The 26,444-nt window shown below is 40.6% G+C and overlaps 1 protein-coding gene across 4 annotated transcripts in view; it reads right to left on the bottom strand.

Annotated features, from left to right (window-relative positions):
* TJP1 (tight junction protein 1) overlaps positions 1-14,510 on the bottom strand; it is a 244,214-nt gene extending 229,704 nt beyond the window's left edge. For all 4 annotated transcript variants that reach the window (XM_008571114.1, XM_008571122.1, XM_008571130.1 and 1 more), the window contains exon 1: positions 14,452-14,510. The gene's annotated coding sequence lies outside the window, so the exon portion shown is untranslated. The remainder of the gene's footprint in view (positions 1-14,451) is intronic.
* Between the last annotated feature and the right edge of the window lie 11,934 nt (positions 14,511-26,444).

The raw sequence follows: 26,444 nt of genomic DNA, 5'->3' as shown, positions 1-26,444 counted from the left end.
GGGGGGGGGGGGGGGGGGGGGGGGGGGGCCTTTGGGAGGTGATTAGGTCACAAGTGTGGAGGCGGGAATAGTGCCTTTACGAAAGAGGCCCAAGAGGGCCTGTTCACCCTTCCTCCATGTGAGGTTACAGTGAGGCCCTCACCACATGCCCAATCTGCCAGCACCTGATCTTGGACTCCTCAGCTTCCAAAACTGTAAGAAAAACAATTTCTGTTGTTTATAAGCCTCCTAGTTTATGGTATTATGTTATGGCAGCTGAAAGGACTAAGACACCATGCATTTGAATAAGGACCTCTACCAACAGGGTGCAGTCCAAGCCCATTAGTGAATCTCAGAGTGGGACTTCCAGAACAAAAAGGCCACAAAGATATCCTGGGGAAGACTAGGTGGGTCTTGTGACAACAACAAAAATCAGACTCTGAAGAATGAGCATTCCTATAGCCTATGAAGTCACAACTGAAGAGAACTTAGTAACATCTCATTTCCCCATTTGCCACAGGGAAGAAAAGAGTAAAGCACTGAGGAAATGAAATGATTCCTTTCCTCTTGGTTTGTCTTCTCGGGCCACGTTAAGCCAGTGTAAACAGCTTAAACAGGCACATAATCACGCCTTACAAAATGTCAGCTACTACAAAATGTGGGCCTTCCCCCAAAAGAACATGTTTTGAGATAGAAAACAACATATTCTGAACTTCCATTTTCACTCTAATGCTCCGAAATCACATATTAACCAGGTGAGTTAAGTTGCTTTCACTTAAATTAGGGGAAACAGAATATCTGTTTAAAAGACAAATACAACCAATTTTCTATATATATTTGAAATTGTGTGTGTGGATGCATACAGACAGATGTATTACATTATTTCTTATGTTCCTCACTGATGATTTATTCTGTTCAACAACAAATGTGGAAATCAAATGATTCTCTTGAGTGAAAAGTAAAGAAATAATTTAAGATCATCTCTGAAAAACTGCAGCAGATTATATTAGATTAAAAAGAACTATTTCCATAAATTAACTCATTTGACACATATGAAAATATTCTCTTTGTAGTTCTATATTCCTCAGCCTCCTCCAGCCTGTCTGCCACCCTACTGCCCTTGGCTAGTGTCACCAATCACCTCCAAATGTCCCCCACCCTCATCACTCCCCCTGCTGATCACCCTAAGCACAGCACCTGGAGGGTGAATTCCACTGTAGTGTACCTCTTTCATAGATCTGGAGGTAGGGGTGTAGCTGAAACTGTCAGAAATATGAGAAAACTGTCAAAAATACATGATGTCAGCTCTGTAGATTTTAAAGCAGGAATGGCTCTCTGTTCTGTGACTGTATGAAAAACTTACATTATCCCTCCTCTCAAGATAAAAAAAAAATAAATCAAGAGATTAACTCTAGTCCCACCTGCTCAAATGAACTTCTCTGACCACTGGCAGGTCCAAGTTGCCTTTGCCCTCCCCCAACTATCTGGGGCCACACATCTCTGTGGATCACTCACTTCCTTCTGGAAACACCCGCCTCAGCTTCTCCAGCACCTCTGTGTGGCTTCCTTTGCTGGCTCCTTTGCTTCTAACTGCCTATGCACTGGTGGTGTTCCCTGGTTCTGCACTGGTCTTCTCTGTCCACAAAACCATCCTAGCAGCAGAACACTTTTTTTCAAATGAAATGGTCTATGCCCCTCATCCTCCAGTGGAACGGATAAAAGCAGAGCTCTTCTGGCTAGAGGGGAGCATAGTGGCTCAAGGCCTTGCCACCCATCCCCCAGCCTCCTCAACATCATTGACCACCCCTCCCTGCAGCATCCTGCAGAGGGTTCAGAACCACCAGTAGTTTCATTCAACCAGCCAGGAGTTCTCACCTCCATCTCCATTCCCTCCTCTGCTCCCTCAACCCAATGATCATCTCCCCACCTTTTCCCCCAACCAAGTCATGAATGTCCTTGCAGATCTAGTTCAAGGGCCACCTTCCTTGTGGTTCTTTCTGTACTAGGTAGCTTTGAGTACTCTGTTATACCCCAGGTACCTGTACTGCCTCTACTACTGCACATGTGCCATGTGTCTGTGTATATTTCTGCCTGCTCTGCTAGGTTCTAAAAGCAGACAAGATGATGATGATGATGCATGTGTGTGTGACAGGGGAGAGGAGTCCCAGCTGATCCTGAAATGAGGTTCCTAAAATGAGGCTCTGAAGTGTCCTGGTTGTGAGGCTGGTGTCTTGATCTGCATGAAGAGAGGCTGCAGGGAGGGTAGTGATTGGATATATGGAGAGGAAAGGAGGCTGCTGGTGTCCAGCCCAGCCAACAAGAACCAAATCTAAGCCCTAGAAAGAGAGAGGGTCAGGCAAAGTCCAGGAACTGCTTTCATCACAGACTTTATGAAATATGAGTTAAGGCAGAAACTGAAGGCCTCATATTCTCTTCTTTGAAATAACATTTTCTCTATTCTTCTCATTAAGACCTAAATTTCTAAAAGGCCTGTATTTTCTATGCAGTTCTGATGAACGAAATCCTGCCTAAAATCAGAGCCAAAAGCACTCCAACTAGCAGTTGCTTGTGAAAAGAAACTTGAAGGAGCGAAGAATTGCTGGCACAGGTGCTAGATGGAGACAATTCTAAGCTGCAAAACCATCCAGCAAGCCTGTAAGGAGGGTACAGACACTGACACCGCCCATAAGAATGGAGAACTTGCAGCCATTGTACTTACAGCCACTTTAAAATAACAAGAGTCCTTGCGAGGCTGTCTTTAAGAGTCCCTTGGAAATATCTGGGCATTCCCAGTTTAATGAAGAAAGTAACTATTAAGGGCAAAAATTGCCTACTAATTGGTTGTCAACTGACAAAATGCATTCAGACTGGCCTTGGACTACTAAAGTTATATAAATAGCTGAATTCCATACTCTGCAGAAGAGCCTGAACAATTTCACTCCTCTCACTTGGGAAAATTAACAAGGGTGATAATTCTGCTAGATTCCTTTATCGCATGAAAATGCATCCCCCCCCCCCCCCAGAGGGCTGGGAGAAGGTCACAGCATGCTCTGATGTCCCCTCCAGTTTACCAATGCCCAGGCCAACAACGTGGGCCAGACTCTTGGTGAATGAGGACTAGTGAGGACAGGCCCAGCAGGGACCAGGTGCCTCCTAGCAAGGGGACTTGTTCACAAGCACCTGTGAGAATCTCCTCCCAAGACATTTTTCTTTTCTTTCTTTTCTTTTATTATGTGAATACTCAATGTATTTTGATTAATCAGGAATCTTTAGCAGCCATTATGGACAACACACTATGCTGCACGCTGAGGATACAAGAATGAACAAAACCACCCTGGCCCCTGCCCTGATGGAGCTTACTTTCTCATGGAGGAGACAGACAGAAGAATAAGTCCTAACAAATAAAACAACTGCAAGCTGTGATGAGACACTCATGATACCAGGACCACTAGCCCACCAGGTGCTTGTCTAAACTGTAGAAGATAGTGGCAAGGGATTGTAAGTGTGTGTGAGAGAGAGAAGAGCACACATGTGTGCACACAGGCACCCTCCCTTGACATAGAAGATTAGTGATATGACCCTTTATTATGAATTTACAATCCAATCCATGAATTTAGCTCACCCTTCTTGAACTATTTAACAGTTAGGGAAAACTCTATGACTACATTGCAAGTCAGAGCTTTGGCTTCTTTTACTATTTATTAAAAACAAAAAACTAGGGGGGCCGGCCCGGTGGTGCACTGCTACAGTGCGCTGCTTGGGAGTGTGGCGGCGCTCCCGCCGAGGGTTCGGATCCCACATACAGACCGGCCGCTCACTGGCTGAGCGAGGTGCGGGCGCAACGCCGAGGGTTGCGATCCCGTTGCCGGTCCCGGTCCGGTACGGGCGCGACACTGAGGGTTGCAATCCGTGACCGGTCACGAAAAAAGACAAAAAGGAAAAAAAAAAAAAAACAAAAAACTAGGGCTGGCCAGTTAGCTCAGCTGGTTAGAGCTCAGTGTTGTAACACCAAAGTCAAGGGTTTGGATCCCCACACTGGCCAGCATCTAAATAATTAAATAATAACTAAAGCACACTAAAATCGCCTACCATATAAAGTACTTAAAAAATATATTTTACATGTAAAAACTGGAACTCATTAGAAAATAGATACTGGACCTTTTAATATCACAATTTTTACCTGGTAAATAGTGTGACAAGATTTTTCGGGGGGGGGCACTGAGGATTTTTGGACCCCATATTTATAAACACAAATATATGAATCATTGACAAAATATTTAAATTTCATGAAGCCAATTTAATTCCTTGTGAATTTTCTCTAGAGTACACCAAACTGTTTCTAATTTTTTCCTTGTTCAACTGAACTTTTCCAGAAACTACTTTCACTGAGATAAGGTCTTTTGTAGGTAGATTTTAAATCAATCAGATTTTACCCACATCAAATGTTTAACCAATTATACTTTCAGTCATTGTGAATTTACTCTACTGGCTACTGTTCTGTTTGTTTGTTTTACAAAGTCTAGTATCCCAGATCAAAATCTGAAGTCTTTAATTTATGATGAAGATTTTATTTTTTCGTTGATCTGAATTCAAAAACAAATTTTACTTCTTCAGTCAGCTTTTCAACTATATCAAATTTGACCATATGCCAGGTAAGCCATTATCAGTCTTGTGTTATTTCCACCAGGAATATTCATTATAAAATACTGTCTAGGTTTGGACTACTTTAATGTAAGTACAATCCTCCCACATACTTGTGATCCCACATATTTGTGATCCCTGAGGACATGTACTGACCTTCCTCTCTGTTAAGCAATTCCCCTCTGATGTCCCCTCTGACGATCAAGGAGTCAAGGGCAAAGTCCAAATGCCCCCAGGACCAAAAGGTCTAGGTCTTAACACTGAAACCAAATGTCCAGTGCATGACTAGACAAAGTGTGTAACATGCGTATGTGCCTAAGCAGGAATTACATTAGCTATAAAAATCTGGAAAAGGGGCCGGCCCGGTGGCGCACTGCTACAGTGCGCCGCTTGGTAGCGCGGCGGCGCTCCCGCCGAGGGTTCAGATCCCACATACAGACCGGCCGCTCACTGGCTGAGCGAGGTGCAGGCGCAACACCGAGGGTTGCGATCCCATTGCCGGTCCCAGTCCGGTACGGGCGCGACACTGAGGGTTGCGATCCATTGCCGGTCACGAAAAAAAAAAGACAAAAAAGGAAAAAAAAAAAAATCTGGAAAAGGTAACAACTTTTATTCTAAGAATCATCAGCTGATACTCTTTATACTCACTTCCAAAGACAAAGACACAGTCAAGTCAGCTAGTGAAATCTCAGCATGTACTCAGCTAGAAGAAAAAGCAAGATAAAACTGCTCTACAAACTGCATCTCTTCAAACGATTCTATTTGAAAGAAAAGAGTTTCTTCTGCTTCTCTCTCTACACAAAGACTTCACTTGCCAAATATTCTCCCTAAGCCAGTGGACGAACACAGGCAGCAAGCAACCCAACGCCCAGGACACTGAGCACTGGGGGACAGGAGAGTCAGTGTGGGTGGGAGACTGGCCACACTGAGCAAAGAGCAGATTGATTGAGGGGCAAATAAGTGTGGGAGGAGAGTGAGAGCCAGATTTCTCACTACAGGAACACAGAAAGGGTGGAAAGCTAGAAAGAACCCTGAGGTGAGGAACTGAAATTGGAGTATCGGTGCAAACGCAAGGCTATTAAATACACATATACACACACACTGACTGACACAGAAATGTTACAGATGATCACGTATGTGTGGTGTTTGCAGGCTCATTTGTATTCATTGCCTCTTTTCTGTCTGCTGAGAGGGCCTAGAAGCAATGTACACCAAAGCAACAAGCACATGTACCCCCACATCTTGGTTTCTAAATACCATCCTCCATTAAAAGGAACTGGAGCCTCCTTGAAGAAATAGCTTTCTCCCGGGCTGGGGCAACAGAAGTACAACCTGAGCCTGAAACACATTATACAGAAAACGAGTAAGTGTTCAGCTATTGATAAGGACATGTCAAAATGGCAGCGGAGTCAGCCTGAAGGGGCTCCCATTACCTAAGTCAGGGAAAATTTGTGCATCAAAATAAACAATGATAGCAACTGTTTATAATCCACTGAAAAAAACAGGAATCTATGAGTCCATACTGATATAAAGAAATGAATGAAAATATAAATAGATGGATAATGGAAAGCTCTTCTTTAGAGTAGAATGCCAACTAATAAGTGTAGAAGGAATGAAAGGAATAGAAAATCACTCTCTGGCAACCATCACAGAGATGGCTGACTTGGGCAGGAGTCATAATGGAGGCTAAGGCTAGTGGATGAAAGTTTGATGAGAAATATTGGTGTAATCTAGGAATCTCTCCCCACAAAATACTAATCAATTACCAAGAGGAAAAATGGTGAATTAAAAGTGAAGAAATCAGGGAAACATAACATGACCAGGCGAGCAAGGTTACATCACCCTGGCGGGATGCTTAACTTCATGCTCCTTGACGTGAGGCGAGAAGCCCAGCATCATCTCAGTGATATTTCTGCCAACAATACATGACCTGAAACACCGGCCAGACCCAGGCTGAGGAGTCATTAAAATTGTCAAGGCCATGAGAGGCAGGGAAAGGCCATTTTCTGTTTCCACTTTCAGTGCCCCCCTCACAGACTAGCTGCCAGCAAAGCCATTTATTCACTAAACCACATCTCTTCACTCATTCAACAAATATTTACATTGAGCTCTACTAAGTCCTTAACAGTATGCCAGCTATTATAAAGCAATCTAATTTTATGACCCATAATCTGTCTTTGAATTTGGGGAGGCCACATGTACACAGAAATTATAATAGAAGAGATCCTGTAAGGCTGTAGAGTAAGACAAAGACTTCCTAGAACGAGGGAAAACTTGGGGAACAATTTGTCTGGACAGACAAGTTTTCACATAGTGAACTGAATACACTATTTTAGGTACTAAACCTTTTTGTATATTAACCATCTGGCTGCATTTTTTTCCTAAAATGTATTACACACTTTCCTACCTTCTTAAACTGAACGTGATTTGGCCACATTTTATGCAAATTTTAGTTGTGCAAAGTTATATCATGCAACACAAAATATTAATAAAGTCTCACTTCATGAACAAATCTGAGATTATGAAAATGCCCCAAATTAAGAATAAGCATCAGGAATTACACAATTTCAACCTGGCAGGCTGAGTGAACTATATATAACCTGTGTCTATACTACTGGCCCATAGCTAACCACTCTTTCCAGAAAATGGAAATAAGCCACCATACTTTGAGTCCTGTGAGAAAATTAGTCTCACAATTATATGAATTTTGAATTATGGAGAGGCCTCAGAAATATATCTCTTTCATAAAATGCCATAGTAACAATTATCATTTAACCTACTTATAATCTGGCTTTTACTGCAGCATTAATTTTCTGGTCTGTATCATGGTGAGTTCAAGACTTGCTAGTATATGCAGGTGGAGCAGACTCTGCTAGTTATCTACAAAGTAGTCATTTCTTTTTTTCTTCCTTATAGCAGAATCCCACTTTTATTCCTAGGAGCCCATGCTACCAAAACTCCCAATTTTTCATCCTCCCTTAGGAAATGGCAACATGACACAGTTCTTGGGATATATGAAGATGTCCCTGGGGAAGCCATCTCCTCTGAAGTAAAAAGGCAAAGCTTCATTAGGACAAAGTCTTCTGCCCCTTTACTCTGCCTGCTTCTTATTGCTGCAAATACAAGATGTGAGGGCAGAGACGCAGCAGCCACCTAGAGACCAAAGGAATGAAGACTGAAGGCATACAGAATGAGGGCAGCCTGGAAAGGTTTCTAAGAACATCACAGAGCAGCTGCGTGAGCCCTGGACTGCCAACCCCTGACACCCTTGTTTATACAAGAAAAAAAGCTCCTGTTAGCTTACTTTAAATGACTCAGCCAAAGGCACTGATATTTAAGAACTATTTACTTGCTTCTGCTCCAGTCTTATTTTACCATGTCTTTTATGTTCTTACAGCTATTGTGTATACATTTTTCAGACTTTTTTCTTAGTTAAAGAACCCAGCTAAGCAAATCAATGCATGGCATTCACCACCTCAGAACCTGGTCCAGGAAAAGGCCCAGTGAGACAGAAATGGGAAGTGGGAAGGAGAGCTCTGAGGAGGTTTTCCATACTTCAAAGAGAGAGCCACAGAAAGAGACACTGCCCCTTCCTGACTTTACCTACGTGGGAATGCGGCCCAGAACTGCTGCCCCATCAACTTACAAGCCTACTGATGAAGTCTAAACAGACAGGACAATGGATGCAAAGTGTCCCAGAAGAATGGAACTGGAACCACTGGATTCAATAGCCCTGAAGGTCACCCTACTACTGAACTTCTAGTATATGAGCTAATAAATGTCCTTACTATTTAGGCCAGTTTGAGTCAGTGTTCTGTTACTTATAAATAGGAACATTCTAACTGCCTCAAAATGTGAAAGACCTGGCCCACCATGAGAGCACAAGCTACCCCAATCATCTCCACCACCACCTCTACCAACAACACTCCGCCTCCACCACCACACCTCCATCTCCACCACCCCCGCCTCCACCATCACCACCACCAATTTCCATCTCCACTGCCTCCTCCACCACCATCACCAACTCCACCATTTCCTCTACCTCCACAACCACTAACACCTCCACCTTCACCACCACCACCTCCTCCATCTCCACTACCAGCACCATTACCACCTCCACCTCTACCACCAGCACCACCTCACTCTACCTCCACAACCAACACCTCCACCTTTACCACTACCACCTTCACCACCAACACCTCCACCACCTCTACCACCTGCACCATCACCATCACCACCACCACCACCACCACCACCACCACTTCCTCCACCTCCACTACCAGCGCCATCACCACCACCACCTCTATCAACACGTCCACCACCTCCACCTCTACCACCACACCACTATCACCTCCATCAACATCTCCAACACCTGTACCTTTATCACTTCCACCACCACCAACACTTCCACCACCTCTACCATCTGCACTATTACCACAACCTCTATCACCTGCACCACCACCTGTACCATCACCTTCATCTCCACCACCACCTCCACCTCTACTACCAACACCACTACCACCTCCATCAACACCTCCACCATCACCTCCACTTCCACCATCACCACCTCCCCCACCACTTCCTCCACCTCCATTACCATCACTATCACCATCACCACCATCATCATCACCTCTACCACCTCACCTTCACCACCACTGCCATCACCGCCACTCCACTTCCTCCACCAACAGCACATCTCTACCAGCACCACCACCACCTCTACCTCCACCTCCACCATCTCTACCTCCACCTCCACCATCTCAACCTCCACCACCACCACCACATGTACTTTGGCTATTCAAAAACTTTCCTCCTTATTTCTAAGTGCTTAGGCATGTTTCCAATAACAGAAGTCAATAGATAAAATAAGTTGGTTACTTTATCTGACTATATGCCACATGAGTTATACTATCATATGTGTCCTCTTCTCAATCCCCACTATTTTAATTTTTAATGGTCTCTAAGCTTTTCTCTATTCAGCTGCCACAGTTAATGAAGCAACCAGTCAATCAGTATATATTTAATGAGCATAAAATTTGTCATGCTTGGTATTTGGGGGAACAAGAAAGACTTGCTCTTGAGGAGCTGGAGTGCATGGCACAATCAGGTAAGAAGATGTGCACTAAGAGTTGAGACACAGCAAAGAGGTCTGCCAGTAGCCTTGGGGCCAGCACCTACCCTGACGCAGAAGGTGTGTCAAAGTGAACAGAAAGATGCCCAAGTTACTAGAGCTTGGGGCAAGAGGAGCAGCTGTGTGCTAGGGCAGGGGGCCTGGGATGTTCATCTGTTTCTCGCAGGCTCTTGTGCTGGTGAGATGAGTGTGGTGATGGGGGTGGGATGACAAAGGTAGAAGAGGCTGCCCCTCCCATAGAACTGGGAAGCCGCATAAGCTGGTGTCTAGGGTCCCTTCACAGGTTCTCCCTTCACCACATTCTCACCTTTTCATGCCCAGCTCATTATTCACCAGCCAGGCCCCCAAGCCATGTCAAGGAGAACTTTGTACGTGTTCAAAGTCAAAGGGGGATTTAGTTTTAAAAGAGGCCACTGGGGTCTCTCAGTATCCTATAGAGCTAATAGAAGGAGGTCTGGAGGAGTAGAGGAAGGAGAAATTTTTCATTGTTGATATTACATAGGGTTACATATATTTTCTATGAGCCTGCACAAAGATTCCTCTTTATCAGGGGAAAGAAGTATCTTTTCAAATGTGAAAAATCGCTGACCATGAAAAAACCATAGAACTGTTATTCAGGCAGCAGTGAAATGTGACTTATTAGCCCAGAAATGTAGTCAAATGTAACATTATCACATATTTTCCCCTCTAATGACAAAAACTCTTCTAAAGACTTTGAAACATGTATCTTTTTTGCCTAATGGTTCTCAGTGGTGACTGAATCCTTCTTTCACCCAAGGTTAAGGGAACATCATCATAAACTGTTAATTTGATCACTGTTTCTATTTACTGTGCATAAACCTTTTTGTATACTTCTCCGTGGGCAGAGACGTAAGTAGCAATCAAGGTTTACATGCACAAAGCAGGAAATGAACTGCTTGAGTTTATGTTCTAAAATGGCTTCCCCCAAACTGAAAGAACTTGACCCAACTGGCTCCATTCCCCTATTTTAGGCAGAAAGTTTGATCAAGAGAGGCTGTAAAATTTCAAGCAATCTGCCGAATTTTTTAATTATCCCTTAAAATTCTCTGACTATGCACTTAGAATCTAAGAGGGAGGAAGGAATAGAAGTGAAAATTCAATCTGATCACCCTAAACAATGACACCAGAGTGGGACAGAAGTGCTAAGAACATGAAAATCATAATTGAATCTAAAGATAAATGATCACTTTTCTACTTCATATTGTCAATATATCACTCCATCACCCAGGGGAAAAAAAAGAACCTGTCACCTGGTTTACACAGCATTTTACCCATTAAACATTGAAGAAAGTTTCAGATTTTCCAGGTGAAACACATCTACTGAACAGCCTCGTCCAGTTCAGGCCTTGCCTAAGATCTTATTAGGTATCTCTGGGACATTGTCTCAAGGAAGCAGGGAGACTGGATGGATTCCAGCCCCCCTTAGGAAACTAGGATGCCAATCAATTATGCCGTAGGATTCACAAAATCAACTAGAATGCCCGTCCCACTTAATCCTCACAGAAAAAGCTGAAACAATCACTTCTCCCCAGGAGTGAAATGGCATCAGTCTAATGCCTGGGGCCAAAGCCAACAGTCTCGGCTGGAATCTGAGGCTTCTCAGCCAGAAAATGAGATCTTGAAACTACAGCAAGTGGATCTCTTTGCTCCACTTGCTATGTTTTTCCAAAAGCAATAGAAGCTGTATTTTTTTCTTAGACAAATTGGGAAAAGTTAAAAGTAAAATGTAAAAATAAAAATATAAATGTTATTCTGTTGGTCATACAAATTTGACATTTACAAGAGTACTTCAAAAAGTTCATGGAAAGATTCATATTATCTTTTAATTCTATTTTCCTACGAACTTTCTAAAGTAGCCTTGTACGTATGACTGGAGATTATGAACTAAGTGCAAGTCTTTCTACTTTAAGGTTCTCTATTTAATAAGAATTATTTTGAAATTTTAATAATAGTGTGCAATATGACAAAATATTCAGGTTTTTTTTTTTTTAACTAGAAGAACATTTATGAAGAGATATCTAAGGTGTCTAAGCTATTTAAACTATAAAAGGAATAAGGATTATCTATATTCCTATATAATGGGAAGTCATTACAAATCCTTTACAAATATCTTCCCTTTAGACTTTCGTGGCTAAGGTTTTAAAATGTGGTTCTCTGTGATTATATTACAAAGCCAGCTTTCTTAAAGGACCAATTCCAAATACCTTTCCCCTCCTATGAAACCCTTTTCAACCCACATTTTTTTTTTCAAAAGTGTAGCCCTTCCTTCTTTTAAAAAAAGATAGAATTTTAAAAGTGTAGGGAAAAAATTATTTTTTAGTCCCATGCCAAAGATGCTACATGCCCCTACATTTTTTGGATATTATAGTATTTACTATGTATTTCATATATATATATATAAAGAGTAAAATAAATATCAATTGCTGCCCCACCACTTGTGACTGAGAAAACTTTAGAAAGAAAATTAACTCGAATTGCAAAAAACTCAAATTGATTGCAGTAATTAGATTTCATTAATACATTCCCATTACTGAAAGAGAGATGAAATGTCTGTCTACCAAAGTCCATGGCCTTTCCATGTACTCTTCAGCAGTAGAAAACCAAAATCAAAATGGCATCATCCACGCAGTCAAATAAACTGTCATACTAGATCACTGGCCTTTCCCTGGAACCAACCTTCTGTGAACCTCAACTTTTCCTCTCTTTTAACCTCAATATCAAAATACCTTCCCTTCAGGGATACTAAAACATTTCACTTTTGAGATAAAGTCACACAGGAAAGACTATCAAAAAGAAAGAAGTTAGTTCTGCAGATTTTAAGTGAACCTGGGTAGTTATTTTTTCCCTGCTTGGACTATGTGCTAACTTCAGCCAGATCGGCTCCTTCCTGGAACAAAGCAGGGAATAAACTATCGATAATTTTTAAACATATTCATCATGATAAAAAGATAACTCTACTTTCCAAGTTTTCCTCATAGCTGAAATAATCCATTTCTATTTATGGGAAACTGAAGGCAACCTTACATAAAGAAAAGCTTTTTTTTCTCTGTCATATTCTAGAGAAATGTTAACCTCTTCCCCAACCAGAATGATTCTGTTTAAGAAAGTAAACATATTTTATGACATGCCAAATTAATTAGTTATCTGATAATGCTACAATAGAAACGATGCTGATCATCACAGAAAAGAACCTGATAAAATTTCCATTTCCATTTTTTTTTTTTTTGTCTTTTGTCTTTTTCCGTGTCCGGCAACGGATCACAACCCTCAGTGTTGCCCCCGCGCCTCGCTCAGCCAGTGAGCGGGAACCGGTCTGTATGTGGGATCCGAACCCTCGGGCGGGAGCGCCGCCGCGCTTCCCAAGCTGCGCACTTATCCAGTGCGCCACCGGGCCGGCCCTCCATTTCCATTTTTAAATTCCAACAAATAATTCAAATATATTTTTCAATGAGTTTAGTGTTTCATTTCTGAAAAGCAGTTCCCTTCATTTTAAAGCATACTTACACGTTCTTCAGTCACTTTAAATGTTAGGTCTACTTAGCAAGACTTCACTGTCTTTTTACTCCCTTTCTCAGTTACTTGTTAAATGTCTTCTGATAGGTCACATTTTACCTTTTTAGTCTATAAAAAGTGTCATAAAAAGCATTTAAGAACACTTGTAACTAAAATAACTGTACAAAATTTACTAAAAATAATTATTAAAATTAAAAAAATAAAATTAAAACATAAAACAAATAAAGCATTCACATTTACTGAGCTTTTGTTTTCATCAATCACAGGTAAGAGATGCAAAAGTCATATCCTCAAAAAACACAGGATTTAGTATCATACTTGTTTTGACACCATGTTTTGAAACAACACTGCTTGATGGTACCTTTATAATTCAGAATTTTTCACTCAAAGGAAAGAAATGAATACAGATGTTCTATTAAGCATCCTAAACATCCACTATTTTGTCATTGAACTCTATGATGCATAAATTTGAATAAAACCTTTTTGCACCAAAGGAAATTCTAGTATTTCTTTTAGTCAAATAGGGCCTGAAAGTGCTAGTGTTCCTCCAAAAACATGTATGAATTTACCACATATCCCTATAAAAAACTGTCACTTGGCCTGGAAAAAAAATATGACTGTTAATGTTAATCACTTACAACAGAAAGAAAACACCATCATTAACTGAATTAGGATCTATCCTAATAATATTAGAGTAACAATTGTCTGGCTCTATCAGCAAGTTAGGTGTTTGGGGTTAATCAGATGCTTAAGCCCCTACTTATATTAACATGTGGATTTGTGATTTTCTAAGAAATTTACATTAATACTCTATTAAACTTAATTCAACTTTTCTTGAGGAGTTCAGGAAGCATTTCTTCATCTTCATCTTTACATCAGGATCATCATTATAAACCACTTATTATAAATGTATCACATGCATAACAGTTAAGAAAGCATTCCTGGTTGGCAATCTGCTGGATAAACCATTTTTTAAAATAAAAAACTGCTTAGCACAAAATAACCTGTAACCAAGGACCGGGGTTCAATCCCTGCACAGGCCAGCCGCCCGTGCCCACACACCGCCCCAAAAAAGCCTGTTGCATTTTTATGAAAAGAAAAATTTTTTTAAATCAGAATTTTCATAGTCTTTGAAAAATGAGAAAAGTACTGACCAGTCCACTTACAGTGAGTTCACAGAAATCGATGCTATCAAGGCTTTTGCTTCTGTGTAGTCTCCCTTTAATTCGTCTTAAAGAAGGTTTTCCTTGGCTCACACTAGAAGTAGCACCATTAGGATTTTCAGAGGATGGCGTTACCCTGCAAGAAGGGAAAACATTCTTAAAAGGACAGCTTTACAGGTGAACACATTTCTCAAGTCTGAGGTAAGCATTTACTTGAGGGTAGCTTTGGAAACATCACATTCCTTTTTCAACCAAAAAACAAAGAACTACAGTGGAACTACATTCTATCAGACACCTGTAGGGGCCCAGGGAAGACTTCCCCTTCAACCTTTTGAAGGTTCTCTGAAAAATCAATGGATAAACTTTAATATGAAAAAAGGCGTAACTAATTTTATTATTTTAACATGCTGGGGATGGGCAATGTATGGGGGAATCACAAGAGAGTAATGTCCCAATTTTCCACTGGGGTACAGAGCTTATACACCCATCTCCATAAGGAAGAGGAAAAGGGGGTGTAGGAGTAAATGGTTCTTAGGGGGATGCAATGGGCCTGGAGAACATGCAGTGGCCTGGGACAAAGTCTATTTGGCCCACAGAGCAATGACTGGTAAATGATTCTCTTCAAAATACTGACTGGGACAGAAAAAGAAGACAATGGACTGTGACAAAATTCTGTCCAGGTGTGCCGACAGGCTCCAGTCTTCCTTCCTATGATATGAGTTAAGCTAATGAAAACTCGGGGAAAGAACCAGAGGTCATTGTCTTCTTCTCTGGTGGGTCCAGACATTAGACAGATAAGGGAAGGGCTGCATCCTGTGATTTGGACAGTGACAGAGGATTGATGGGGTGGGGAGGGGCAGGGGAAGTCAGAGAGAACTGAGGCTGCTCCTTTATTCCAGTATGTCAACCATATTTTGGGATACTAGCCTCTGAGACCCAACATTACCTTTCTAAATATTTCTTAGCAGCTGGCTTGCTTGACAGAGTTGAAATATTCCAAAATTAAGATTCACTATAAGTCAACTCTGCAACCATCAAAGAAGCAATTAAGAGTAGACTGAAGTTTCCTAGGTAACTCCAAGGCATCTGCCCCACTCTGGGCAGTTATTTACCCAGCGCTCAGTCTGGTGACTGGAGCACGCAGTACAAGTCAGCTACGATTGTGTACATCCAAAGATACTGTCCAACACACTTTTGTTAAGCATGAAAATAACTCTTACAAATTATGTATTTATTTATTTTTGTTTTTTTGACAGCTGGTCAGTATGGGGATCCAAACTCTTACAAATTTAAACATAATAGTCAACATTTAATTCAGCATGATCATGGAATCAAGAAAACAAATAAGAAAAAATAGAGAATAATCTAAGCCATCTATAGAGTACACATTGGGATACATGTTTATACATATAAATGCACCCTTAAGTTTGGCACCTAGGGCTGGCCAGTTAACTCAGTCAGTTATTAGAGCCTGGTGCTGGTAACACCAAGGTTCATGGTTCGATCCCTGTACCAGCCAGCTGCCAAAACCAAAACAAAACAAAAAAATTGGTACCTGCTCTCTCACTTCTGTGCCACTATTGGTGACAGCCTTAGAACAAAATAGATGGAGAGAAGTGCTCTTGGCACCCACGAGGAAACTGCTCAGTGGATTACTGTCTTAGAAATGATAAAACATACATAGTAATGAGACTGATTTGTAATTGTGGTTTCTGAAAGTCAGTTTTCTTATTTTATGACCATATTTCCTACTTATAATACAGTGTTCATATATTTACCAACCTTTGTGACCTATTAAATTTTTTATACTTAAAATGTTGTCTAAAAGGGATAACATGGGTCTCTAGTTGCTTTAAAAATACACTACTAGGGCTGGCCCGGTGGCGCACTGGAGAGTGCGCCGCTTGGGAGCGTGGCAGCGCTCCCGCTGAGGGTTCGGATCCCATGTGGAGACCGGTTCCCGCTCACTGGCTGAACGCGGTGCGGGCGCAACACCGAGGGTTGCGATCCCATTGCCGGTCCCCGGTACAGGCGCGACACCGAGGGTTGCGATCCCGTTACCGGTCAGTAAAAAAGACAAAAAGGAAAAAAAAAATACACTACTAGCAAAATAAATTTGATTTATGTATTAATAATAAAGAGTAAATATAAAATAGAATAGTTTAGGTATGGCTATAGTTTAGAATAAAAATAATACATCCATATAGTTAGAATATTTGAAGAGTATAGAAAGATATAAAAATGAAAAGTAAAAGCTGCCCTCTCCCACCGAGGGTTCGGATCCCATGTGGAGACCGGTTCCCGCTCACTGGCTGAACGCGGTGCGGGCGCAACACCGAGGGTTGCGATCCCATTGCCGGTCCCCGGTACAGGCGCGACACCGAGGGTTGCGATCCCGTTACCGGTCAGTAAAAAAGACAAAAAGGAAAAAAAAAATACACTACTAGCAAAATAAATTTGATTTATGTATTAATAATAAAGAGTAAATATAAAATAGAATAGTTTAGGTATGGCTATAGTTTAGAATAAAAATAATACATCCATATAGTTAGAATATTTGAAGAGTATAGAAAGATATAAAAATGAAAAGTAAAAGCTGCCCTCTTACCCCTCATCCCCAATCCCTATCCCTTTTCCAAAGACAACCACTATTAACAGTTCTCTGTATAGTCTCTCAGACAAATGCTCATGCTTATCTATGTACGTGCTTATTTCCCTTTGAAATTTTTTATAATGTGACTAAATTTTTCATATTTTCCTGTACCTTATTTTTTCACCTAATAATATATCTTGAAGCTCTTCCCATAATAACTGATACAGAACTATTTCATTCCATTTTTTAATGGCTAAACAGTATTCCGTAATATAGATGTAACATAATTTATTCGACCACTCCCCTACTGACAGGCATTTAGTTTGTTTTCAAATGTTTGCTATCAAACCATAAAGCAATAAACATTCATGACAACATATTTGGGTACAAACACAATATTTACTTCGGAAAGATTCTTGGAAGTAGAAATACAGGGTAGAGATAGGAGCTTTCTAAATGTTGAGAGGTACTGCCTTTCCAAAAGGCTTTACCAATTCACACTTACATCAGCAGTATATGAGAATGCCCATTTGGGGGAGTCCTTAAATACAAGGGCAACTTTATCACTTTATTATTTTATAACTCAACTTCTCTGTGTCCTTCATTATATTTTTGTCTTGCTGAATTGCTGATTTCTGTTTAAAATAAAGACTATTATAGAATTTCCCACCATGAAAATGGACTCGATAATTGATCTTTGTGTGTCTATTAGTTTTCACATTTTATTTTCTGTTTGTTTTTTGTTTTGGCAGCTGGCCAGTACAGGGATCTGAACTCTTGACTTTGGTGTTACAACACCCCGTTCTGACCAACTGAGCTAACCAGCCAGCCCAGTTTTTGCTTTTTTATTTCAAAATTTTTAAATTAGATGCCTTAATGTTTATGACTCATATCTTCTTAGGGATTTAATATTTTATCATATAAAAGGGCTCTGCCAATTAAAGGTTTTACCTTAAATGCTACTTTGTCTGATGATAATTTTCCGCATCTACATTTTCATATTAACATTTTCCTGGTTTATCTTTTTTGTGTGCTTCTATTTTCAACCTTTCCAAGTCTCTCTTTTCTTTTGTTAAATTGTACCTTTAACTCTTGATAAATAGCAGGTAGCTGGATTATCTTTCTTTTTTACTCAGTCTGAGAGTCAATATCTTCTGAGAGGAACTCAATCCGTTCAAACTCATTGTGTTTACTGATATGTTTAGATTTACTCCTGCTAACTTGTTTTATTTATTTATTTATTTATTTTTTAATTCAAATGCTTTCTTCTTTCTTCTTCTGACTTATCAGTATCACTAAGTTTTCTTTATCCCCATCTGCCCATGGGCTCTTTTCTCCTTCCAATTAGTAGTTTGAAAGTTATACATCTTATTAGTGCAACTCTAAGTCTAGCTGGCTGACTATACACATACATGCACATTAACATATTTATGTATACACACACACATATATATGTACACATATGCATGCAAATACACATATATTTAAACTCATATTTTCCTATCAACACGTGGGGTTCATCAGTATTCTCACCTTCTCTTAAATAACAAACAGCATTAGCACACCTTCATATATGTATGAGAGACAGCTTCTTTGAAAGTGATTGGCAGAGAAGTTTAAGAGTTTGGGGGTGCTAATTCATTGTTTACAGGAGCTGCATTAGGTAGGTAGTAGAGGAAGGTTACAACATCATTATCTTAATTCCTAGAAGCCAGGAATATTAAAAACCATTAAAAAAAAAAAACCAATTGGAGGTGCTTATTAGATGTCATTCAATAGTGATTGTTCCTACAAGTACAATCATGCATTCCTTAAAACTATTCTAATAGATAATAATAAAGATTTTAGTTTATCAACACTTTAGCATTCTTTCTATTCTAAAATGCTTAATAAAAATCTTTATTTATTTATTTTCTTTTTGTCTTTTTTCGTGACCGGTAACGGGATCGCAACCCTCGGTGTCGCGCCTGCACCGCGTTCAACCAGTGAGCGGACCGGTCTCTATATGGGATCCGAACCCTCGGCGGGAGCGCCGCCGCACTCCCAAGCACCACACTCTACCGAGTGCGCCACCGGGTGGCCCTCATTCCTTCTTTACCAGCACTACCACATCCCCACTAAAAGCCCCCCAAAACCATCCCCTTGGAAATAGTTCCTAGATTTCCTGACTTCTCATTCCTACTTCTGATACCTTTGCTTTTTTGTGATTCTTTAGCTTTCTCCTCCAGATTGCTAATTTGCTTTTTTATCTACGAGCAAATTTTAAATTTGTAAAGTATCTAGTATTCCTTTTAATTAATGCAATATTCTTGTGCATCTTTCTGAAAATAACCACATTAATTCAATGTTTTCCTATTTTCTCAGGGATTAGTTCTGTTTTTTGTTTAACTGGGCAATTTTCTGAGTACTGGCCCTTCCCAACTCTTTGGTCATTTATAATGTCTACTTATATTTGCATGGAGAATGTGCTTCCTCACTGTAGTGTTTACTGTGGGCTGACTTCAGATGGTACATACTGCTGCGAGATTTGTGAGGTGACTTCTCTTCCAGGTGTTTACTGAGTCCCCAGTAGCTACCTCCAGCACAGCCCTGTCTCTCTGACCCCGGCACCCACATTCACTGCTTTAGGAAATGAGAAATCAGCACTGCTGTCCACTAGTTAGCACACATCAGTGAGGATGAGGGGGGTCAATCAACCTAGTGCACCAAATCTGATTAATTCCCCAAGTGTCCCTTGCTCTTCCATCCCTTGATACTACTCCACCTCTCATTTCCACCTCTGCAGTGGAACCTCCTGTACCTGCTCTGGACTATGGTTCCACAGAGTTTTTCTCTCAGTGGATCTATCCCTATCTACTAATTACATTTCAGAGATTCCTCAAAAACGCTGATCCAACAATGGCATTCTTTATTGTTTACTCAGACTATCGTTATTTTGTTGTAGTTTTTAAATTAACTTTTAAAATTTCATTGAATTTCCAATGAGTCCTCCTTACAATTCACCTCCCAAAGTAAAATTTGAACGATGCCACTTTCATGATTCTCAACATAAAAACAAGTATGTTGTACAGTTTTGTTCTCTCTGCAGGGTAAAAGCTTCCACAAAAACAATAGCAAACTTTATTCAAAAGAGGCCGTATGGGAAAGAGAATTATAAAATAATATACAAGTCAATTTTTCCTCTTCATTTCTTCTATCTCACTTTATTTTGATAGCACTGGTTATGTGGTGTGATCATATTTTAGGAAATTAATGCGAATGTAATATAAACGTTTTTTGATGAAATCTACTCAGTAGATTTCATAGGTTTTTCTCTCACCTGACTTAGAACAGCATCACCATTTTCCCTTTTTTCCAAACCCAAAAGTCTAAAATCTAAAGTCTGCAACAAGGATTTATATCAAACAAATGTTATAAATGGCTAACAGCCAAGAAATTTATCAGAGTTAACTCAATGTAATACTAAACCAGTGACAAAGTAAAACAGAAAAAAAAAAAAAAAAAAGATCATAAATGTAACTAGAAGAATGGACCCACCCCCTCCCCACCAGGACAATAACAAAACATCTCGTAACAAGTAGAGCCAACCTGGTGTACACCAGGTGAGAGTATCAGCTCTGGACTCACCCCGCCCACAGACTCCACAGAAGGATGAGACCGTCTAAGAATCTAACCAGGCTCCTACAGAGTAATTTCAGTAACTGTAAAGCTTTGACCAGGTCTTTGTGAAGCTAAGAGGTCAACTGTTAAAAGATATATGGCTCAGTAATGACCCCCCTTCTTTCGTGAGGAACAAAGAAAAGAATAAACAGTGATCCAGATAATAATACAGAATGTTACACTTTTAGCGTAAGTAGAAGTGGTCTTGTAGGTATAGCAGAATTTAAGACATTGCTTCTCTCTTGTTTATTACTGCCTTTGAGAATTAATAGTTGTCCTGGGGACAGAGTGCATGTGTTCATTTTTCTGCTGCACACTAATGAGAATACAGAGGCATATCTACAACTCAGACAAGAAGAGCTGTACAAAAATCCCACCAAAGCCAGTTCCACCAGACATGGAGCATACCGAATTTTTTAAATCCCCAAATACCACTCTTTCCCCAGCCCTGATGATGTGGATCTGAACTGCATAACTCAGACTTTGGGGATTATTCCCCAGATATTTAGGGGGATGGCCCCTGATGACAGGGAAACATAGTTAAGAACTGAGATAAAAGCACATTGTACATATTCCCTCGAACTATGAGAAAATCAGTATTTAGCCTACAATGAAGTTCTCTTCTTCTTAATTCCATTTTATCATTCCTACAGGGCAGCTGAAGGAGAAAATTTCTGCCTCCTTCCACCTCCCCCCATTATAACTTCTCTCATGGGACCATAGTATACTTGTGGGCATGGCTGACGTACATGAAAGGCAGAAAGCCAGAGTCCACCCCTCATTCCACTTCCTGCCCCCACAAGATACCCACATACCAGCAGACCTGGTCCCTGGAGGCAGGCCCCCATTTGCTCTACCCTTTCCCTCCTCTTCACCTGACGCTGTTAGGACAGGCCTGCTCTACACTGTAGGCGCCTCCCCCTTAACTTCTGAGGGGAGGGAAGAGGCACCCCCTCCTAGGCTTGTAGGCTCATGTGGCCTGTTTCAGCACAGCTTCCTAGAGAGGCCCTCATTTGGGTAATAGCTGGAACCTGCCCAGATATTATTAACAACCCAGTAAATTGTTTAACATTTAGTCCCTTTCGCTTGTGTGCATATTCCCCCATTCGAGGACATCCAGGGGAAAGGTAAACGCCAATCCTACCCTAATGATCATGTCACACCTACACTTACAAATCTGTTTGGCTCTCTGTTGACTGCAGGCCAAACATGGGCTGCTGTACCTCTGACATGGCATAGCAACTCCTTTAAATCTAAAATTTCACTAGTCCAAAATACACACACAGCAATGCAACACAACTTCTTGACATTCTCCAGCCATCCCTCCCATACCCTTCCCTCTGCTGGAATGCTTTTCTAGTCCCCACCCTTGCAAAGGCTGATTTCCCCAGGGGGCACTGGGTATTCACTCTTTTTGTTTATAACTGAGGACCTTTGGTTCACAAACATTTCTGACCATGGCCCATTTAGGACAAACAGCTCCCAACTTCATCTACTTCACCCATTCCTAATTTCCAGAGGAAAAGAACTCAATAAAACAAAGAATTATCCAAAAATAAATAATCAAGACAGTAAATAATCAAGATGGTAAAAACAAAGCAGTTACACTAGTAAAGCTATCAACAAAGTCACAACTAATAATCCTTCTACAAGATATGAATTTTAAAATATCAGCAACTGACAGCTATCACCAACTCAAAACAATGCTAATGAGTGATAGCAAAGCATCCTTGCCCAAAAGTATGAGAATAGGAGCCTTTGAGATGCTGCTAAGTGTGGTAGGGCAGCTGGCTACAAAAGGATACCAAATCCTTCTGAAGGATACTTCACTAAAAGCTAGTAAAATTCTAATTTTTGTTTGTAAGAACCAGACTCCAGAAACCTTAATAACTCACTTTATAGTAAATGGCCCCTAGTTATAAATAATAATGTGTCATTGCCTATAATTTGCTCATTAAAAAATTTACGAAAAGAACCTGGATACTAGAACCCTTCATGTCCCATCAGAAGGACCTCAGTGACTCATGAGTGGGCCACAGACCACCTTTGGAGAAACAATGTCCTATTCAGGGTACTTCCCAGTTTTATACCTGTTTTCAGTCATTTGCTTTCTAGACTGTCATTTCCCTGTGCAATTTTCTTTTTAACCCCAACTGGCACAAAACCTGCTGTGTGACTCTGGGCAAGGCAATGACCTCATTTGTAAATCTGGGAAAAAACAGCACCTACCTCATGGGGGAGTCATAGGTTAAATGACAGGATGCTTGGAAAGCACTTACATAGGATCTGACAAGTAATAGCTCAATGAATGGCGCTCTTATTATTTTCAGAATCTGAATATTCTACTACTACCTGAATGAATACATTAACATTGCATGGCCTTCAATAATCACTGAATCGAATAACCAGGAAAAATACATTTAGAAGTATGAAGAAAATGAAATAATATCCATTTTTTCTCCTAAGATCAGTGTCAACACTCTTAAAAGCACTCGGTGCAAAAATCAAGACTGTTGACAACAATAAAATATTATAAAAATATTTTTAACATTTCACATAAAATATTATTTGGGCCTCACACCAGCTGACCAGCAGAGTGAATGTCACTTTATCTAGGTCACCTTATTTAGAAAAAGGGTCTTTATGGATGTAATTAAGTTAATGATCCTGAGATGAGAATATCCTGGATTATGTAGGTAGGCCCTAAATCCAATGACAAGTGTCCTATAAAAGACAGAAGAGAAGACACAGAGGAGAAGGCCATGTGAAGTTGTAGGCAGAGACTGGATGGATGCAGACACAAAGCATGCCAGGAGCCACCAGAAGCAAGACGAGGAAAAGAAGGATTCTTCCCGAGAGCCTTCGAGGGAGAGTGGCCCTGCCAACACCTTGATTTTGGCCTTCTGGCCTCCAGAACTGTGAGAGAATAAATTTCTGTTGTTTTAAAGTACCAAATTTGTGGTAATCTGTTACAGCAACCACAGGAAATACAGTTCCCCACTGCTTCTTTTCATCATTGGCAATTATAGGAGACCCGCAAAGGAGGACCGCAGGCTACACGAATTTACATCCACCTCAGGTAGAGGTAACAGGCCTTCATCCTGGGCTCCTAAACATAATGATTCAGAACCAGACACTGCAAGCACTCCTACTTTCTAAGTTTCTTGGAAAAGAAGGAGACAAGTAGAAGAGGGTTCCTACAGGCTTCACTGATGCGAGTTTCACTGTCTGCCTTAGTTCCCACCTAAATTGGTTTGCAAATATAATACTCCTTAAGGGATCTGCAGCCAATCAGAAAGACAGAAGATATTGCACAAAGGAAAGCTGATGGGCACAAATGCCCAAACTAGATGCTACTGTAAGAACAAAGCACAAGATCATTCAACCGCTTTACACCGGCTCAAGCTTTGCAGGCACGCAGTCTTTCCACACAGACTACAATAATTTAAAGAAAAAGAATCATGGACAGAGAGCACATACATTTTCATAAACATCTTCATATAAATCTTTATATATGACACAGCCAATTTTCATAGTGCAACATCACATTTTGTAAATGCACATAAGCAGGTGGATTCCAAGGTCTGACACACATTGTGGATGTCTGCTCTTTCCCACCCACCACTTCGGAGTCAGGACCTACATCCTCATCTCTTCTAGTCTCAAAATCTCCACGTGCAGCTGCTACAACACTGGCAAAACGAAACGTTATCTAGAACAAAATTCCAGACGGTATGAGATAAATGAATCACTCGGTACAACACTGTCTAATTTAAAAAAAATAAAGGATTATACATCTATGTTTAAAAGTACCACTCACTCCAGAGTTTTTGTAGAGTATGCTCTTCATTTTGCCACTGTAGAAACTAGATTAACATTTGCAAATTAACACTGAGTGGAAATTCTGAAACACTAATCTAAGATTACAGAAAAGTTCAACAAAATCCCCCTGCCGTTTCCAGTCCAAGATATAAGATCCAGGTTGGATGGTTTTTACCTCTGGCCTGAATTCACTGCCTGCCTCAAACGTGAATTGCTAGAGTATAAAAGTTACCAGGACTTCATTGCCTTGTGTCTTCTCTTTACAAATTCTGTGTTTGGGGAATGTATTCTTAGAAATAGCGCTCCTAGTTTCCTAACTCTGTGATCCAATACTGCTAATATTCATGCCTAATAACTCCTGAAATATTATTCCTACATCTTAATTTTTAAGTTGAACATCAAGAAAACATTTCCTTAACATTCTTTCTCAGTCCTGCAATATTAAGAATTCATTTATTCAACAAATATTTATTGAGAAGCTATTTTGTACCAGATTCCAGTTGCAGGGGATTTAGCAATGGACCAACCAGACAAAAGCCCTCCCTCATGCAACTTACATTCTAGTGGGGAGAGAGGCATATATATATATATGAAAAATAAGTAAATTATATAGTGTGTTAGATATTAATAAATGGTCAGGAGAAAATCAGGGTGGGGGATAAGACCGTTGGTGTCAGCATCCTTTTCCCCCTCTATACCATCAACCTGAGAAGTCATCTTCAAATGCTACTGCTTCCTCCCTCACAGCAGTGACAGATTCTTAATTTATTTACTAAAATCTTCCACCACGGACATTTCTTCATTCAACTGCTGCCAACTTTTCCAGTCTAGTCTTCAAGGTGTTGTCATTTGCTGTTAATCAAATTAAAATACCTTTTGCACAATAAATTTTCTTTCTTTTTTTTTAACAAATGGGGGAGGGGCAGGGAGGAAGACATTAACATTTATCAAGCACCTTATTCAGCCAGCCACACTGTTAGACACTTTGTATTCATTATCAGAGCTCATCTGGGTATAGCCCCATGAGGTAGATGAACAAGAGAAAACAGATCCTCCAATAACTTGCTTAAGGTCACACAGTAAGTGGCATGGCTGAAATTTGAACTTTGCTGCCCATATTTGTTGTCTTTCCTCCCAAATTCTCTATTGGGATTCCTTTTCTTTTTAAACCATCTTTTTCTTGGCTTATCAATCTTTACATATCTTGGATTATTCTTTCATATTGTCTTATACAGCAGAAATTACTTTCCTTAAATACCTAAAATCAACCTCACTTCCTTTCTCTACAACGTTAGCATTTAATTAGACTATGTTCAACTGAATTGCATAAAACGTTTACGAACCACGCTGACCACTAATTTTAAAATTAAGATGACCTCTGAGTATCACTACTGGCATCTTTTTTCTGTAGTCACCTTCCCTTTACTTGATTATTTCTTTTATGATGGAATTTTAAGCCTAAGCTTCAATGGAATGCCTAGGTGGCCACTGGAATTCCACACGGCATATTTAAATGCCAATAAAATGCAATACACCATCCGATAATTAACTATGTACACCAGAGCTGGATAGTTTCCAGACATTTTTGTTTAAGGGTGTTCTTTTCCCGTTACCTCGATAACAGTTTCCAGGTCGGAGAAACCAGGACGCATGCAGATAAGATACAGTCCCTGACAATGCAATTATCATCTCGCAACTTCAAACGCATACAGCGATAATAAACTGCTCGCTCAGCAAGCAATTCCTTTTTTTCCAAGAAAGCAGGCTTGCAACCCTGAGCCAGAACTCGCTGGAATGGGGCTCAGAGGACAGACGGAGGCGGAAGGCCGGTGCGCGGCTGCGGCTACCCCGCGCCCCCGCCCCTCCCTTGCCGCACAACGCGCGGCTGGCCACGGCTGGCCACCGCTGGGGTCGCGGTGGC

This window comes from Galeopterus variegatus, unplaced genomic scaffold (genome assembly GCF_000696425.1).
Source record: "Galeopterus variegatus unplaced genomic scaffold, G_variegatus-3.0.2 Scaffold36, whole genome shotgun sequence".
NCBI classification, from domain to species: Eukaryota; Metazoa; Chordata; class Mammalia; order Dermoptera; family Cynocephalidae; genus Galeopterus; species Galeopterus variegatus.
The sequence above is the reverse complement of the archived record's forward strand: the minus strand, read 5'-3'. Positions and strand labels throughout refer to the sequence as shown.